This window comes from Hevea brasiliensis, chromosome 1 (genome assembly GCF_030052815.1).
Source record: "Hevea brasiliensis isolate MT/VB/25A 57/8 chromosome 1, ASM3005281v1, whole genome shotgun sequence".
NCBI classification, from domain to species: domain Eukaryota; kingdom Viridiplantae; phylum Streptophyta; class Magnoliopsida; order Malpighiales; family Euphorbiaceae; genus Hevea; species Hevea brasiliensis.
In genome coordinates this window covers 107,702,191-107,719,247 of record NC_079493.1, presented here as the reverse complement: position 1 = coordinate 107,719,247, position 17,057 = coordinate 107,702,191, and positions in this window count along the sequence as shown.

The window sequence follows — 17,057 nt, the reverse complement described above, 5'->3', positions numbered from 1 at the left end:
AATTCAATAGTACATTTCCTCTGCCACCTATTTATTTCCCATTTAGTACATACCATCCAAAATAATTCTGTTGCATTTTAATTCTTCAAAAATTTACTTTTCATTTTCCTTCAAGGTAAACCTTTTGCAATAAGAGGAAGACAAAAGTATAAATCATTCCCTTTTCATATAATTTTTTATTAGAATTAATCATAAATTAGTCCTTAAAACATATAAATTAAAAACTTTAATATATTTTCGTATTTTTATGAGAAATATTTAATCTTTGATATTTGATTCCATCAAAAGAATGGTCCCTTCTTTCAAATTTGTTATTAATTTGCTTACCATCTTTTTAATTTAAAACAATTACGTCTTTTAAAATTTATTTTATTAACATAATGGTTTCTTCATTTAAATTTTATATCTAAGAAATTATCTATATTATATTTAAAATACTAGAAATAATTATATTTTAATCATAAATAGTTATATATTATAAATAACTATATAATTAAAATAATATAATTATTTAATAACTTAAATAACATATAATTATTTAAATATAAAAATAAAAATAATTAATTACAAAATAATATGCTTTTCTAAATTCTTAATTTTTGTTGCAGTCTATAATTTTGTAAATAAATTATTTAACTTATAGCGATATCAAATAAATAATTAGAAAAACTCCTTTAATGTCATTTTTCGAGAAAAATAATTATACAAGAAAGCTATTTTTATATTTGATTTAACATAATTTATTTTAACAATACATAATTGTACATAAATGTAATGTACAATTTATAAATTTTTAAGAAAAATATTTGTTAATCTAATATTTAACTTGTTTATGTAAATATAAATATATATATATATATATATATATATATATATATATATTTTAAATTCATTATTTTATATTTGTTAATATTATTAACAAATATTTATTATAGCAATTATTTTGTATTTAATAAAAATATATATTCGATAATTATGTAATTTTTTTTAACAAATAAGTAAAATTTTTTTAATATAGTTTAAAGATTAATAATAATAATAATAATTATTATTATTATTAAACTCAACTCAACTTAACTAAGCCTTTATTCCAAAGATTTGGGATCGGCTATATTGATTCGCTTTCTCCACTCTAAACGATTTTGGATTAAATTCTCAGAAATATGTAATGCTTCTAGGTCATGTTGTACTACTCTCCTCCAAATCAATTTAGGTCTACTCTTTTTTTTCTTTCTATCCTCTAATCTAATATACTCTATTTATCTAATTGAAGCCTCCGTATGATGTTTGTTCTTTGAAGATGATAAAGTATTTTTAAGAATTTTGGTAATTATTGTTTAGACCCACATCTCTTCTTTTGCTACAATTTTAATTGCAGACAAAAAAAATTTTAAAAAATTCAATGGGATCCATCCGTCATTGGATTTTTCATTTAAAAGCTATTCTTCTTACCATGTTTTACAGATTTTTTTTAATTATTATTTTTTAAGTGCATTCAATAGCTATTATTAGATGATAATTTTAGACATGTAAACAAAAATAAAGGATGATTGTTATGTTTATCCACATTTCTATTGTATAAATCACTTTATGACATATTAATTGTTATGCCGTGTCATCGGACAGAGCTTGAAGATAATATCTAAAAGAATAATTAAAAAAATATATATTTTCTTATATTTATAAATACTTAAATAAATTATCTCTTTTTTCATGCAGTTACTCGTGACTACTTTTATATCGATTTTCTTTTTATTTTATTATTTTCTTGTTTTTTTTTTTTCTAATAATTTCTCAAATCTAGATTCATTTAGAATAGATCTAAGTTTTTCTCCTTAAATTTGTGTCTTTTAAAAATGGATTTGAGATTTTTTCCTCAATATTAAAGTCCTACTTTTCCTTATTATATAGGTTTTATTTTTTTCCCCTTAGTGATATTTTATTTTTATCCCTTGGTAAAATTTTATTTATTTTTTTCAATATTTGAATGTATAATTTGATAATTTAAAATATAACGTAAATTATTGATTTCTTATTGATTATTGTTTTACAATCACCGTAAGTGCACGGATCGCTAACAAATAATAAAGTGATGAGTAGAGTATCGTTTCCACGAGGACCGTGTTTAGTACTAAACTATAATGATTTTAATTATCTAGACAATCGAGTTATAGAGAAATAATAATTAAATCTAAACTAAAAGAAATAAAGTCCAAAACAATTATCTAAACTAAAATATCAATGGGTGAAAACAACCCAGAGTTAGGGGTTCACACTTCAATCAATTATGAAATTAATCTAATTCATTCAATAAATGGGTGATTATTAATTTGATGGAAATTAATCATAAGGTATCCTAGATCCTCTCTCAAAGTATCTAAAGTGTATTTCAATTAGAGCCAAACTCTACTTTCATTTGTGATTAGTCCTAATCAAAACCCTTTGAGATCTATGATTAATTTTGAAACTCCACAAAAGTTATCAGCCTATCTCTAGGTCAGATTTCCTAGGTTCAAAATCTTGATTTTCCAATTCTAATCTTCACATCTCAGTTCATCAATCAGTATCTTAGATCATGGCTAGGTGGGTACCAACACATAGCATGCAATAAGAACACAAAAGATTAAATCAAAGAATAAAATTCTCAATGTATTAAATAAAATCAAATAAGATTCATAATTAAATTGAGAGTGCTATACTCTAACCCTAGAATAAAGAAACTGCTCACACATTGTGAGTTTTACAATCAAGTTTATAAAAAGATAAAGAGAAGACATAAGAAAAAAATAGAGTGAAAGAACCCATAAGGAGAATTGCGCCTTGGACTTTTGGAACTTCAGCTGAAAATCCCCTCTAGCAATCTTGCAGATCTTGTTTCTCCCTTGCCTCCCTTGAAGTTGATGTGCCTCCTTGAATGTAAATTGGCTCCCCCTCTCAATTCTTGACTTGTTATATTTATATCTCGTGTAAAAACCCTAGTTTCAGAGTCTTAAAAACCTTAGGAGTCCATTTGGGTCGGGTTGAAAGAAAGAAAAGTAGCATCAGAATTGCTGTCAGGGCATTTTACACGGGGCGTGTAGTGTTACATGCCCCACCTTGTATAACTTTTTGCCACTTTAGTTTTTTAGCGTTCTTTCATCCAGAAGGTTACACAGGGTGCAGGAAATTACACGGTTGTATTTACATGGGCCGTGCAATGTTTTTGGCCCTATATTCTTCATGTTTTGACCTCCAAATCTCTTCTAAACTCATCTTTGATTCTAGAACCACATAAAAATATCTGATAAAATATAAAAAATCAATGAATTGAGTTGGATTAACATGTTTTCTAAAATAATACTAAAAACACGTAAAAATAAACATAAAAGGAGACTAAATGCTAACTAAATGCAATGAATGTTAACCTTAAATGTCTATATAATTTCACATCATCAAATACTCCCAAACTCAAACCTTTGCTTGCCCTCAACCAAAGCAAAACTTAAAAAAAAAAACTCATTGGGGTACCTAGAAACATAACCAAAAACTTAACTGGCGCATAATTGAACACTCTTCAATCTTCATACCAAATTCCCACTTTTAAGGCATAAAGCCTTAATAATTGCCTGCTAGAACCTCACCCTCTTTAGGTTATTTCAACTAATTATTCTTCTATACAAAGCCATTAATTAGTCACAAATAACATGTTTCATCAGGATAGACTTAAGAAACACTTACTCCCCAAATTTGCCTCTATTATAGGTAATTGTGATGAAGTTACTCAATTCCAACTCCATAGGTATATCTCAATTTCTTATCTCCACTAATATAGCATACACTTTTCAAAAGATCAAAAGGTCTTTAAAAAGGGTTGTAATGGAGCTAAAGGGATAATGACTTAATTGCCAATGAAAGGTTTTTAGGGAATGCAAATATGAGGATAGCCTTTATGCATAAAATACTAAGTATACTAAGTTTGTTTCTACTGATTTTGTATGGAGAAGAGGGGTTTTTGGTTTTTATAGTGCCAAGTATGCCTCCGTGGTACTTCCTTTTTTTTGAATCAAACCTCTCCCCCAAACCCATTGCTTTTGCTAGGTTGGAGAGGGAATTTTTTTTTCTTCTTTTTCTTTTTTTTTTATATTTCAATTGCATACTTGCACTCTTTCTTAAGTTTTACATCCTCTCTCCTTATTTTCTTTGGCATCTAGCATGCTTTTTACTTTGTTCATTAGGCTTCCTCAAAAGGGTAAGGTAGGTGATTAGGCTAGGGGCTAGGTAAATAATATGGGTAAACAATAAATTCTAAGGGATAAATATATACTACAAGTTGACTGCAAGGGATATATATTTTAATTAGGGGTGGCCAAGACTTAGTAAAGCTATACCAAGGAATGCCTTAATTATCTCTTCACCAAGCATAAACTAGGATTTTGCCTCGATAGGTCCAAAAAGCATGTTATAGAGCCGGTGAGGCATTTTTAGGTTTCTTGTATTTTAAAAATTTTCTCCTAATTTTGCAAGTTCAATATTACAGATTAATGGCTATGAAAGGGTTTAACTGGTTTAACTCCACTTAGGTGATTTAATTTTTCACAAATAACATATTGAAGCCTTTTTGCCTATCCAGTTACATTTATTCCTCCTTCTCAGAGAGTCCAATCATTAGCTCATCAAGGTTATAGTTATAATTCTAAGTTAAAAGCCTTTTGAAAAAGTCCAAAATTTACAAAATTTGCAAAAATTTTCTAGATTTTCGATACAAAAATATAATATAGACATAATAAGGTGATGTAATGCAATATATGAATGTAATGCATGAAATGCAACCTCAAACTCAAATTTGACATTGTCCTCAATGTTATCAAGATATCACAATCAGGTCAAGAGCAACATTATAAATGAAATAACAAGGAAAAGCTAATGGATATAAAATACTCCCCCTTGAAGCTTGTCTTCCCTTAAAAATTTGTGAGTTTGATCTCCATTGCTCCCTTCAAGTGCTTCTTGAACCTACAAAGTGAACAAACATCGAAATTAAGATTGGGAGGGTGATAAAATAAAAGAAATAAACAAATACAAAGATTAAATTTAAAACTTGGGTTGCCTCCCAAGAAGCGCTAATTTAAGGTCATTGGCTTGACCCATTTTAGAATTGCTAATCAAAAAGCAGTTTTCGCCCATAATAGTTGTCATGTAACACCACATATGGGTCTTGATTTGTGGTACCCTTAAGATTGGCAAGATCTGAAATAAGATTGCACGTAGCATGAACAACACATAGTTTAGAGTGATATGCTTGGGATGAAGACTGCTTTAGCTCATGGAGGACATATGATGATGTAGGAGGTGTCCATGATAGAAAAGGGTCTTTTGGTGGTGTATGTGTAAACATCATTAATGAACTCAAATTGATAGTTTTATCAATTTCTTCATTTACCACCTTTACTCCTAATTTGTCTTCATGTAGGTAACTTTCCAATGACCCCCCAACTATAAATGAGTTATTTCCTTCATCTCTAGGTTCCACTTCTTCTTTCAGTAACTTCTGTTCTTGTGGAAACTCTACTAGTAAGTTATCTTTATAGGAATTTTGTTCCTAAGGTTCAACTTCTTCTACAGTTTCAAATTCCCATGAAGCTTCTTCATTTTCCCAACTTTGTTCATTTGATTCCTCCTCATAAAGAAATAGTTCATTATTTACCATTAGATTGTCAAAATTTTCCAATGGAGCTACCATATCTTCAAGTCCCACTCCCTTCTCTAATTACAGCTCGAATGGTTAGTGTGAAATATTAGGTTGATAAATGTCTAGAGGGCATTAGTGACTCCAACCCTGCAATGAAGGATCCCAATACCAATGATATATAAAATCTGTCATGTCATTTAACAAGTGAATGGCATCCTCATGGTCTCTTTGAAGAACATGATCACTGGTAGCCCAAGCTCCATAATCTACCCAATTCCTTACTGCTTCATCCAAACCATTGTAGAAATTGAGAGTGAGTTTATAATTTGAAAGACTATGATTGGCAAATTGCTCTACCAATTCATTGAATCTTCTCTAAGCATTATAAAAAGGTTCACTCTGTTGTTGAATAAAACTTGTAAAGATTTGTTGATGAAACATCTCAATGTACCTCACAAAAAAAACAAGTAAAAATAAAATTAGACAAGAAATAAACTATAAAAGAAATAAGAATGTTTAGAATAATCAAATCACTAATCATTCGATATCAAGCACCGATCCCTAGCAATGGCGCCAAAAACTTGTTTGTTGATTTTACAACCACCGCAAATGCATGAATCGCTAATAAGTAATAAATTGATGAGTAGAGTATCATTCCTACGAGGACCGTGTTGAGTACCAAACTGAAGTGATTTTAATTATCTAGACGATCGAGTTATAGAGAAATGATAATTAAATCTAAACTAAAAGAAATAAAGTCTAAAACAATTATCTAAACTAAAATACCAATGGATGAAAACAACCTAGAGTTAGGGGTTCACATTTCAATCAATTATAAAATCAATCCAATTCATTCAATAAATGGGAGATTATTACTTTGATGGAAATTAATCCTAAGGTATCCTAGATCCTCTCTCAAGATATCTAAGGTGAATTTCAATTAGAGCCAAACCCTACTTTTGTTGGTGATGAGTCCTAATCAAAACCCTTTAAGATCTATGATTAATTTTGAAACTCCATAAAGGTTATCAGCCTATCTCTAGGTCAGATTTTCTAAGTTCAAAATCTTAATTTTTCAATACCAATCTTCACCTCTCAGTTCATCAATCAGTATCTTAGAAGGGTACCAACACATAGCATGCAATAAGAACACAAGAGATTAAATCAAAAAATAAAATTCCCAATGTATTAAATAAAATCAAACAAGATCCATACTTAAATTGAGAGTGTTACACCCTAACCCTAGAGTAAAGAAACTACTCACACATAGTGAGTTTTACAATCAAGTTTATAAAAAGATAAAGAAAAGACATAAGAAGAAAATAGAGTGAAAGAACCCAGAAGGAGAATTGCAGCCTTGGACTCTTCAGCTAAAAATCTCCTCTAGCAATCTTGCAGATCTTGTTTCTCCCTTGCCTCCCTTGAAGTTGATGTGCCTCCTTGAATATAAATTGGCTCTCCCTCTTAATTCTTGACTTATTATATTTATATCTGGTATAAAAACCCTAATTTCAGAGTCTTAGAAGCCTCAGGAGTCCATCCGAGTCGGGTTAGAAGCAAGAAAAGTCATATCAGAATTGCTGTCAGGGCATTTTACATGGGGCGTGTAGTGTTACATGCTCCACCCCGTGTAACTTTCTGCCACTTCACTTTTTCAGCGTTCTTTCATCCATAAGGTTATACGGGGTGCATGAAATTACACGGGTGTGTTTACATGGACCATGTAATGTTTTTGGCTCTATATTCTTCATGTTTTGACCCCCAAATCTCTTCCAAACTCATCTTTGATTCTAGAACCACATAAAAACATTTGATAAAATATAAAAGTCAATGAATTGAGTTGAATTAACATGTTTTCTAAAATATTACTAAAAATACATAAAAATAAACATGAAAGGAGACTAAATGCCAACTAAATGCAATAAATGTTAACCTTAAATGTCAATATAATTTGACATCATTAATTATTTTGTTTATGAGAACATTAAACTATGCTTATTTTATTATTCTTATTAATAAAATGTCAAATTTCTCCTCTATACATACCTAAATATAATATAAAAAATATTTTCATTGCACCTAAAAATTAATAACAAGTTCATTAAGTTATTAGTTCAATCTGTTTTATTCACTGATTCTTTAAAAAAAAAAAAAAAGATAGTGAGACATAATTTTAAATAAAGAAAAATTTAATAAAATTAAATATTTTTATTTTAAATCAAGAAAATCAATATATAAAAATATTAATCAAATTAATAAAAGATAATAAATATATTTAATCGCAATTTATACTTAATTGATCTTATAGTTACTAATAAATAAATTTTTATAATTATATAAATATTATTATTTTAAGTATAATTTAAAAATTTTAATTAAAAAATTTGAAGGTGACGAGGAGGCATGGGTTTGGGAGCCATTGTTCCCTCTAATCTCATGTAGCTCCAACTTTGCATGTCATCGATTGATCCACTAATTCAATTTGATACATTTATGATATGCTATGATATGCTTTATTAATTATGTCATGACTCGATTCGTGATCTGTTAAAATATTTTGACTATAATCATCCATTAGTGAATTTATAAATATTTATAGATTTATTATTTTATTCTAATTGGTTTGTATTTGTTATCTTATTAATGAATTTGTTTAATTAAAATTTAATTAATTTGCGTGTTTATATAACAAATTGAAATTATAATTAATTATTTTTTATTTATAAATTAAAATATTGAATAGTTAAATGTTCAAATATTGTTTACTTGTTTCATTTTTTATTTTTTACGTATTATTAAATTTTATGATATATATTATTTCATAAATATAAAAAATTCTTGAATTGTATCCAAAATATATCAAAAAATTATGTTGAAACATGTTAAACGAGTTATGATGGATAATGTCAAAAAGTATTAAATGCATGTTTAATGAATAAAATTATATCTAATCCACCTGAAATGATTTAATAATAATTATAATATAGGTATTATGTTATGTAATTTATATAATAAAAAGATCATATTTATATTTAAAATTTTATTATATTACATTAATCTTATCATATTCATATTAAACCTAATATTATTTGTGTCGTGTATTCACATGACATGGACATATCTATTAATTTGAATTGTCGTCCCTAGCTATCATCTCCAGTTCATAAAGATGGAAATTTTTTTTCCTTAAATTATGGGCTTAATGCTAGTTTATTTATTGATGTATCATTATACTCATTTAACATGCATTGAAAAATTAAAAATTTATTAGTTTTAAAATATATTATAATTCTGATAAGAAATTTGTCTCGTCCTCTGTTGTCTCATACTGTCTAATTAAAATAAATATTTATTATGAGATAATTAGGAAATATGGGTTGCTTGTCTTTCCTGGGTTTAGACTTGTCACCTTCCATCGATTCAGAAGAATATATACTCCGAACAGGATGAGCAGCAGAATGAAGAATATTTAAAAAAATTTTAATAAAATTTATTATTATTTAATTATATTTTTTAAACTATATAAAATTTAAAATAAATTTATTTTTATGAGTGGAAAGTAGTATAAATGAGTGTACAGTAAATCAAACCATTAAAAGGAGTAATTTTACTGTATATCCATGATTTTATATTATAATATAAAATGGCAAACTAATTATAGGTTGAAATGTAGATTAAAATAGTTTTTAAATATATAACTTAATAAATATTAATGTTTTATTTTAAATAATTAAAATTTAATTAATTAATTATATAATAGGTGTTATATTTAATTAATTTTTAATTATATTATATGTATTTAATTAATTTTTAATGTTCCTCTTTTTGAACAATTAATCGATTAATTAGACTACTGGTATATTCGCTGAACTCTTTATTGAATCAATCTTTGAATCGAATTTAATAATACTATAAAACTATGCATATTTCTAAACAAAACTCATCTAAATTATTTTATGCCATTACAAATTGGACGGATATTGTTCCATTTTGTTTATTAATGTCGTTAATTAATTTCAATAAATTTACTTAGCTAATTAATTTATTTATTCAGTTGATTTTTTAAATTTTTTATGAAGTCAAATTTAATTGTATGTATTTATTTTAAATTAAAATTTCAATAAAATATTTACTCTTTATTATTCTTAATATGAATAAGTATTTCATTTTTAAATTATTTTTTGTTGATATAAATTTTTCAGTTTTTATTACTATTAAACATGTATATTTTATTATATTATTTTCTTAAATTAATGATATTGTATATTTTAAAAGAAATACTATAAATTTATTTGAAAATAACAACAAAATTTTTTAAAATAACAAAATTTAAAATATTACATTATGCGCCTCAAATTTTAGGCAATAATTTATAAATTATAATAGAATCATCAACTTCATGAATAAATGTAGAGAAAATAGATTGGACATAACTTTACTTAATAAGTAACTTTAGGAGAGGAGATTTATCCAAATTTTATATATAGCTTAAATACTTCATTCCAAATTAATCTAGAACAAAACACACCCCCTCACGCCCATATATGAAAATCTAGTGTATGAAATTTATAAGTAAATATAGCTATGAGTGATCTAATATTAAAATATGATAGATTATGATATTATATAGAAAAAATAAATCAAATTTAGTTATACCCAAAAATTAGTTTAAGGAATTAAAATTTATTTAAATTTTATATAAAGCTCAAATTATGTGGATAATATGAAACAATTTTTTATATTAATATTATTAATTTCTTAAAATTTTCTGTGAGCCCTACCTCTAACTTCTCTTTTTTTTTTTTTTTTTTTTTTTTAAAAAAAAAAAAGCCTACCTGTAGCTGGTTGCCTTTTGGAGTGAGTTGGGATATCATAAGCCAAATTTCATGGGTAATTTAAAAATGTATTATCCAATTTCATAATTTATTATTTAAGGAAATAAAATTTTTTAATGTAATACTGCTACTTTATCTCTTATCTTGTTAGTGAAAATTGACGTCATACATTAATAATTATTTTTTCATGTTAGTTATTATTGATAGATAGGCGGTCATAAATATAATTTTTAAATTATTTTAAAATTCATTTCTCAATTAAAACAAATAAAAAATCATATTATTTTTCTTAAAATAATGATGTTATTTATTTTTCTTAAGAAAAACAATAATATTTACATAACATGTTAATAAAATAAATAAATAATTGTAAATGTTTATAAAACATTAAACTGCCTTTAAAAGCATGATTTTTATTTTAAATAAGTCAAACATAAATAAAGATTTTAAACTAATTAGTCACAACACAGTGTGTCCCATTTTTTTATTTTTATAGTGTAATTGCTTTTATAGGAGTACACTAAATATACTTTATAATTTGTTTTATATATTTTGTTGTCGGGCCTTCCCTAAGCGTGTGTGTATATTTATCTTTGATAAAAAAAAATTAAATATTTAGTTTTAAAATAAAATTATTAATAAAAATATATTTTATATAAATTATTAATTAAATATATAAATTTAAATAATAATAATTGTAATAACCTGAATTTTAATAATATAAATTTTATATTTTCATATATGGTATTTAAATATTATTTTAATATTATCTAACTAATTTATAATTTTAATAAAACTTTCATTTATATATTTTTAATGTTATTTTTAAATATATTTTATAAATTATTTAATAGTCTAATTTTAATTAAAATAATTAGTTATAAATATTAATATTAAATCAATTAACAAAATATATTATTACATTATTGTTAACCTTAGTTCTAAGATTTAATTTAATTGTTATTAATGTGATTATTATTATTATTATTATTATTATTATTATTATTATTGTATTTTCTTTATTATTTAATTATATCTATATTTGTATTTTAGGGACCCAATTAAAAAGGATTTTGGACCCATTTGAATATACCCAAAAAGTTCAGGGACTGAAAAGCGTAATTTAAAGTAAAAAAAAAAAAAACCATAAATTTTAATTTGCAAATAGAACAACCCCCCCCCCCCCCCAACAAAACCTCTCTCTTTTTCTCTCGCGTCTCTCCCTCTCCCTCTCCCTCTCCCTCTCCCTCTCCGTTCATTGTGTCTCTAGCCAGACTAATGGTGGGTGATGGACAAAAAAGCTCCGACGAACCTCTAGCGGCCCTCAGCTACACCGGCGACCCTCCATGGATGATGAATGGTGGTGGATGGCACGATTTTCCTGTGAAGCACACAAGGAGGAAGGCGAATAGTCTTTCACCTTTTTCTGGTGATTCCGACAGTGAATCGAACAAAAACCACCAGCGTTCAACTCCTCTTCTTCTAGGCCACCAGATTTGACCAACCCCACCCCTTATCGTCACCGGAATCTGGCAAACCTAGGAGAGAAATAGAAACTTCTAGGGCCGATTCTGGCCAATCCGACAGTCTGATTAGCAATCCGAGACCATTGATGAACTCAGTGCATCAAAACCTTCGAGATGAGATTGACCCTGCTCTGATCGGACAACATTTGAAAAAGATGATCATCAGATGGTCCAAATCACTTAGTGAGATTTTTGACTTTTCTGGATGCCTGAAAATTAAATATAATTATATGATAATTATTAATAATTTTTTAGCTTCATTTAGATGCAATTAGATCGGCACTACCTCACCAACACTCAGGATCGAGTTTTTAGCCCAGTCTGAGTGTCCGATGAGCTGTCTCAGAAAGGGGCCGTGTTTACAGTTGTTCCTAGCATTTTCAAACATTCCGAACGTGTTCTAAGTAGCAGAATTTGCAAAGGTAGTCCCTAACTCAAATTTTATAGTTTCTTCTTTGTTTAAGCTAGCTGGTAAAATCTGTAAAATATTCCTGACTTAGTAAAATTAAGTAAAATGACTTTAATTAATACAAGAATGATGTAGAGGACCTCTAAAAATATTTTTATAATTTTTCAAAGTGCTAAGAATAATTATTTAGACTATAGAGGAATTAGGGACCTAAGTTGGAGTTTAGAGGTTTGAACCTAAATTAGAATCCTTGTAGGCCCCGGATAGGCATTGTAATTGTTATTGTGGGCCTGAGACCCTGTTTGTTGCAGTTGTTGTGTTTTTCTTGCACGGAGGTTAGGTCCAGTTATAGAGAAAACTCTGCCAAAATTTCGGTATGACCTTAGGAATTATTATTGCTTCTTTAACTAAATTAATTGGTTAATTTTGTTAGTCTTTTGATAAAGGTCAATGTGTATATTTAAGTGATCAGTGCCGGCCATCTTCTCCTTTCAGCTGGACCAGCTACAATCAAGTCGATCAGTCTATGAGTTGGATATTAATTATTTTTATAATTTCAATATTAATTATATATCTGGCATGCTCATGCATTCTATAAATAATTTATTATGCACATAAATAGTTAATACATTAGGGGCATTTTAGTTGTTGTATATTTTTAATCAAGGTTCTTTCTTTTTATTGAGTGGGTCTTACAGTGGTTGAATCAACTAAACAAATCTCATAGCTGAATCATTAAACATGATTAGGCTCATGGGCTATCCGAAAACTCTAGTAACTGGATCAAATATATATATATAGAGATATATTTTTTTGGGGAGCTATATCATTAGTCCCCCCATTGAGTACGAATCTTTAGGTTCGTAGTACTTAGACAATAAAGTTTTTGCCATCGCCTTACAATTTTTGGAGTGTGAATTATCACCTTGAACTTGATAATGACGGACTATTGCCTTAGTTGGATTTTCACTTTTCATTTACTTATCCTAGCAGACTATCGCCTTAGGTGGGCTTGCACTTTCATTTGTTTACCTTGGCGAATTATTGCCTTAAATAGGCTAAGCACTTTTATTTTTTCGCTCTGGCGGACTATCGTCATAGATAGGCTAAGCACCCTTAGTTATTTAACCTGGCGGATTATTGTCGTGGATGGGCTAAGCATCCTCAATTTATTTAGCCTAACGGAATATCACGTTGGATGGGTTAAACATTCTCACTTTATTTAGCCTGGCAAACTATCACCGTGGATAGGATAAGCACTCTTATTTTTAGCATGGTAGATTGTTTCCTTGAAAATGGTGAATTATCGCCGTGGAGCTATTGGCTTTTTTGAAATTATCTGCAAAAATAATGCTTGTAAAAACATTTTTGTGAAGATAGTCACATGTAATTCAAGCTATATGTCATGACCCAACCTATGGGCCGAACCGGCACTAGGACCTGGGCCAGCCTAAAGCCCCCGAGGCCCGTAGTAAGCCTAACTATTCCTCAACCCAACTCTAAGGCCCATTTGGGCCCAATTTCAAGAATTGAACCGGACAGAGTCTGGCCATAAAATGGACCATTTAACGGGGAGTTTTTGACTCACTCGACCTGTAAACACAATATATAATCATCTGGGGAGCTCAGCTCACCCTCTATATAATCACGATGCCATAAAAATAAATGGGAGCTCGGCTCCCTCACCAGTCCAACATATATGCATTTAATAAGTTTACAGGTCTAACAAGGAAATTATATTACAGACCCAAATCAAATAAATATTTCTAACATATGCAAAATTCTAGGAGTTAACAGAATTATACAAACATTAATAGACGACCTGCGAATGAGAGAAGCAGGTTAGAACTCAACAATAAACCTGTATCTTGGAAAAATAAGGTGAACAGGGGTGAGCATTTGACTCAGAGAGTAAAATATCAATTTTAACCATAATCTCTATAGCTATCTAAAGCTAATGCACCCTGTGAAGTAAAATGCAACATCATCATAATTTTCATATAAGTCACATCAAAAAGGTAATTTGGAGTACTCACACACCCGATAATGTCAAACAATACATATATGGGAGTTGATCCCCTATACAGCCCTCTTAATCCAACATCTGCCAGCGAAGATCTAAAGCCGAACTTTCGCTTAATAAACCAAATACGGGGTCCCAACGAAGATCTCAAGCTGTGTCTACCCCGAAGGACCAGGTCCCAGCAAAGATCTCAAGTTGTGTCTACCCGTCCTGTCCATATCCAGTACCATATCACACGCACACGAACGCATGCACACTACTCCAAATTGCCACAAACAACACCCATGGCAATTCATCAATTAAGAATGCAATATAAAATGTGCCTAGTATTTAACTAAATAGATATATACATATAAGTGATGCATGAGCATGCTTGAACGTATAGTAATATCGAAATTACAATTAACATTAATATTTTACTCATAGATTTAACCGCAGTCACTGTGGTGGCTGGGCGAAGGAGGAAGGCTGTCCCGGCTCACCTGATAATTTTATTATAATTATTTAATACATTTTACTCAATACAAATTGAGAAAAAACCAAAGATGTCCTAAGTCGTGCTGAAAATCTAGCAGAGTCTCCCCTATACCTAGGACCTACCCAACCTGCAAAAGTGCTTAAAATGCACTCCTATATCTACAAACCATGCATCCACAACTCAATCACATCACACAGTCCCTCCTGGGCGCATCCAAACAGTCATCAATCATAATATGTAAAATTACAGTTTAGTCCTTATAATTGACCCTTTTGCAAATGCTACTCAAATAAGCTCTAAAAATTCTAAAACTTTGCCCCGCGGACTTTAGCAATATTACTAAGCAAATGCAAAAAGAATCATAATTTTCTAAGCTACCACCAATATTTTATGGATTTTTAATTCAATTCAAGCACTAGACAATTAAGAAAAAGTAAGGTTTGGGTTTACCTATGCCTTTTCCGACCCCGGGGACGAGCTCGAGATGTCTGAAAATGGTAGGGTAGCCAGAATCTCGACCCAATTCCAAGACTTTTTCTGTAGCTTGCCTGTCTGGCCGAAAATTTACAAAGCCGGGTAATCGTTGAATTTTCATGAATTGAAGGTACCTACACGAAGCCCACAACACTAGGGTTAGTATATAATTTTTACGAAATTTTCTAAGCTCATTTAGTGCTCAAAAAAACACTGCGAAGTTTTGTGGGACCCATCGAAAAACACTGTAAGAAAATTTTGAAATTTATATTGTCGCTAAGATCTCGACGAGTGGAGCGCTCTGGTACTCTCGGTTTTCTAGTGGGGTTCACGGTTTGCGAGAAATCTAGCCCAAAAGTCAAAATGGGCTAAAATTTCTCGAATAAAAATTAGGCAAACCGCTCAATGGATTTTGATGTTCTTGGTGTCTATGGAAAGCTCTCGAGGTGTAGATGAAGTTTGACACAAGACCCGGTCCGATCGGTGGCCGAATTTTGGCCGGGAAGCTGAAACCGCGCACGTGAGCAGGGGAGGATTTCACGTGTCGTTTTCGGCCGCTTGGAGCGCTAGCCTGCAGTAGGGAAGGGTTAGGGGGGTATGCCGGCGAGGTGGGGAGGCTGGGGTAGCGGCTGGCCAGCGAGGGGAGGTGAGAGGAGAGAGAAAACGGGAGGGGAAGGAGGGACGTCAGGCGCGCGCGAGGGAGAAAGAAGAAGAAAAAGAAAAGGCCGGTCCAATTCGATCAGTCCGATCCGATCCTGTTTGATTCGGCCGGTTTGATTCAAGATACAAAATTTTGAATTTTTACTCTGCCTTGGGACTGAAAACGATGCCCAAAAATTCCAAAAAAATTCTAGAAAACCCAAAAAAATTCGTAGAGTCCAAATATATTTTTTATTTTGCCATATGGTTTTTAAATTAATTTTTAGAAATTATCAAAGTTTTATATTTTCAGAAAATCGAACCCAATTTCTAAAATTCGAAAAATTTCAAATAATTTCCTAAAATTTAAATAAAATAAAATATTAATATTTACTCACAAAATAATAAATTTAAAATTAGGGGTGTTACATTCTTCCCCCCTTACAGAAAATTCATCCTCGAATTTTATACAAGGCAGAATAAAGTACAGAATTACACATGGAATAGATAAGGGTACTTGCTACGCATGTCCCACTCTGACTCCCAAGTGCACTCTTCCACTGACTGGCTCCTCCATAAAACCTTCAAGAATACGTGATCGCCTACTGCAAACTCTACATCCCTCCGTCTAGGATCTGCATAACTCTTCTGCCTACTGAAAGCTATTTTCAATTGTTCCCTGATTAAAGGAACTATCTCTGAAGTGTACTACACTAGGTCTACATCATGCACCCTCGCTTCTCCCATTTCCGTCCAACACAAAGGAGACCTACACTTTCTGCCAAATAGCGCCTCATAGGGTGCCATCCCTATACTGGAATGATAACTGTTGTTGTAGGCAAACTCTACCAAGGGTAGGTAATCATCCCATTGACCTCCAAAATCCAAAACACACATGCAAAGCATGTCTTCCAGTGTTTGGATTGTCCTTTCGAACTGTCCGTCTGTCTGAGGGTGGAAAGCGGTACTAAAGTTCAACTGTGTGCTAAGTGCCTCCTGCAACTT